Genomic DNA, 3,232 nt, shown 5'->3' on the forward strand with positions numbered 1-3,232 from the left:
CAGTCACATCCACCACTGGACGTTGTTTTCGCTTTGGCTTCGTTCTTTCTGGAGCTATTTCTCTGCTCTTCTCCAGTTGCATATTGGGCACCCACTGACCTGGGGAGTTCATCTTCCAGTGTCCTATCTTTTTGCCTTTTCACACTGTTCATGGGGTTCTCAGGGCAAGAATACTGAAGTGCTTTGCCATTCCCTTCTCCAGTGGACCACGTTCTGTCAGAAGTCTCCACTAGGACCTGTCCATCTCGGGTGGCCCTACGTGGCATGGCTCATAGTTTCATTGAGTTAGACGAGGCTGTGGTCCATGTGATCAGTTTGATTAGTTTTCTGTGATTGTGGTTTTCATTCTGCCTGCCGCTGCCACTAAGTAGCTTCAGTCGTGTCCGACTCTGTGCAACCCCATAGACGGCAGCCCACCAGGCTCCCCCGTGCCTGGGATTCTCCAGGCAAGAACACTGGAGTGGGTTGCCATTTCCTTCTCCAATGCAGGAAAGTGAAAAGTGAAAGTGAAGTCGCTCAGTCATGTCCGACTCCTAGCGACCCCATGGACTGCAGCCTACCAGGCTCCTCCATCCATGGGATTCTCCAAGCAAGAGTACTGGAGTGGGGTGCCATTGCATTCTGCCTGCCCTCTGACAGATAAGGATAAAAGGCTAATGGAAGCTCCCTGATGGGAGAGACTGACTGATGGGAAACTGGGTCTTCTTCTGATGGGTGGGGCCATGCTCAGTAAATCTTTAATCCAACTTTCTGTTGATGAGTGGGGCTGTGTTCCCTCCCTGTTGTTTGACCAGAGACCAAACTATGGTGGAGGTGATGGAGATAATGGCACCTCCTTTAAGAGGTCACGTGCACACACTGCCACACTCAGTGCCCCCGACCCTGCAGCAGGCCTCCACCGACCCACGCCCCTGCTGGAGACTGCTGGACACTCCCGGGCAAGTCTGGGTCAGTCTCTCATGGGGGCACTGCTCCTTTCTCCTGGGTCAGCTGGTGCTAGTGGTAAAGAATCCACCTGCCAATGCAGGGTACACAATAGACATGGGTTTGATCCCTGGGTCCAGAAGATCCCCTGGAGCAGGGAGTGGCATCCCACTCCAATATTCTTGCCTGGAAATTCTGTGTGCAGAGGAACCTGATGGGCTATAGTCCATGGGGCTGCAGAGACATGACTGTGCATGAACGCACATTCCGGGGTCCCTCTATTGATATGGCCTCAGCTGCTAGAGACAAGCTAGAGTTTGTCACGCCTTGTTGGCGGCACTTCGAGGTATGCAGGGCCTTGGTTCTCTGATCAGGAATCGAAACCACGCTGGACCACCAGGGAAGCCCTCCTAGAGCCTGTCAGGTCTGTGAATGCGTAGGTTTGGATGGAATTACTAAAAGCTGAGGATTCTGCAGTTTTCAGTACAGCAGTTGTATGGCTAGCTACCAGTAAGAAGTATGAAGCATATCTCGACATCAGTCTAACAACAGAAAACACGAGAATTTTTTGTTTGATGAACTTTTAACAAAACACTTCCAGGACGATAAATAATTCTATTCGGAGAGGTAACTATAAATGCTCGCACAGATACGGAAGACCTTCTTACATACTGTAGTAGCAATTACTCTGTAATTATTGTTGACTTGTCTCAAGTTGCTTCATGTTCCTAATGCCTTCTAATACATCATCAAAAATTCTACTATTCCAAAGCATGCCAAAGAAAGAAAAAGGTTAGGAACCACCACCACAGTCATCTCAAACATAAATAGAGCACCCACATGTGAATACTGGGCTTGGTTATATGAAGGAATAATCAAGGAAAATGAACTCACAGTCTGTGCTTTGAAGAATTTACGTTCAAGAGAAGAAAACAAGATAAAGCCATAAGGACCTTTAACAACAAATAAAAAGTGGAACTTCCTCGGTAGTCCAATGGTTAGGATTTTCTGCTTTTAATACCAGAGGGTTTGATTCCTGCTTGGGGAGCTACCATGCCACACAGCACAGCCAAAAAATAAAATATAAAATAGCAATAAGAATAACAAAATAATTTTAAAAAGAAATATTTTAAAAAATAAAAACAAGTGAATTATAGATACATATTTTAATATAATTAAGGGCCATATCTAAAAAATTACAAAAGAATTACAGAATAAACATACTTATCAAATGAGGCTTTATTAAATTCTACCCTTCATTAACAACTACTACATTTAACAGATGGATGTAAGCAAGATAAAGAAAAGTAGATTTATCATAGGTTGTTCAAAAAAGCAAACTTAGGTGCAAAGTATTAAGTCTTAAGCTAATTTTAATATAGGAGAACATTTCTTAGGTAAATATAGCCAGTTATAGACACATCAGTTTTAGAAAAAGTAGATATGATAATTGAAGCTAAGAGAAGATAAAACTGGGACATATAAAAGACAGGACAGTAATAAAATGCCATATATATTTTAAAGTTAGAAACTTTACTATACTGGGAAAAGTCTTTTGGTCAACAAATGCAGCACCATGTATAAGTAATGTCTTAACACTGCACCTCCACTTCAAGGATTAGAGATCTTGAAACTGAACCATTAGAAAGTGTCCAAAATGAAGCATAAAGAGAAGACAGTAAAGAAAACGGAGCATGTAAGAGCTGTGAGGTGATGTCAAATTGTCAAGCACACGTGAGGTTGGAGTCTCATAAGTAAGAAAAGAGTGAAAACAGGGATGAAGACACATTTGAAGAAACAATGTTCATAATTAATGAAAAATTACAAACCGTTGATCCAAGAAACTCAGAGAATCTCAAGAAGGGTATTAGAACTTACACACACGTACTCCTGGACAGATCACAGACAAATGACTGAAAAGAGAAAAGACAAAGAGAAAATTTCTGGAAAAAAAATGACATTCAGAAGAACAAAGATCCTAAAGAGTCTACCCCCAAAAAACTACCAGAGCTAATAAGTGAATTTAGAAGGGTTACATAAACAAGGTCAATATCTCAGCATTCTTTTTTACTAATGGCTATTGTAATTTAAAAATGGTTGTTAAACTTCTTTGATGAAACATTAAAAGCAATGTGCAAGTAAATAGTCAACTTTGCAGAGGCATAATTCCTCTAAGACACTATAAAAGTTTTATGTACTCTAATCTGGATGACAATAATAAATGATTTAAAGCAGTATTTCTCATTCTGGGGCCTTTGGATCATGAGAAGCCTGTGAAAGTAATACAATTTCAATTATAGAAAGGCCA

This window comes from Bos javanicus, chromosome 10, assembly GCF_032452875.1.
Source record: "Bos javanicus breed banteng chromosome 10, ARS-OSU_banteng_1.0, whole genome shotgun sequence".
Classification (NCBI taxonomy): domain Eukaryota; kingdom Metazoa; phylum Chordata; class Mammalia; order Artiodactyla; family Bovidae; genus Bos; species Bos javanicus.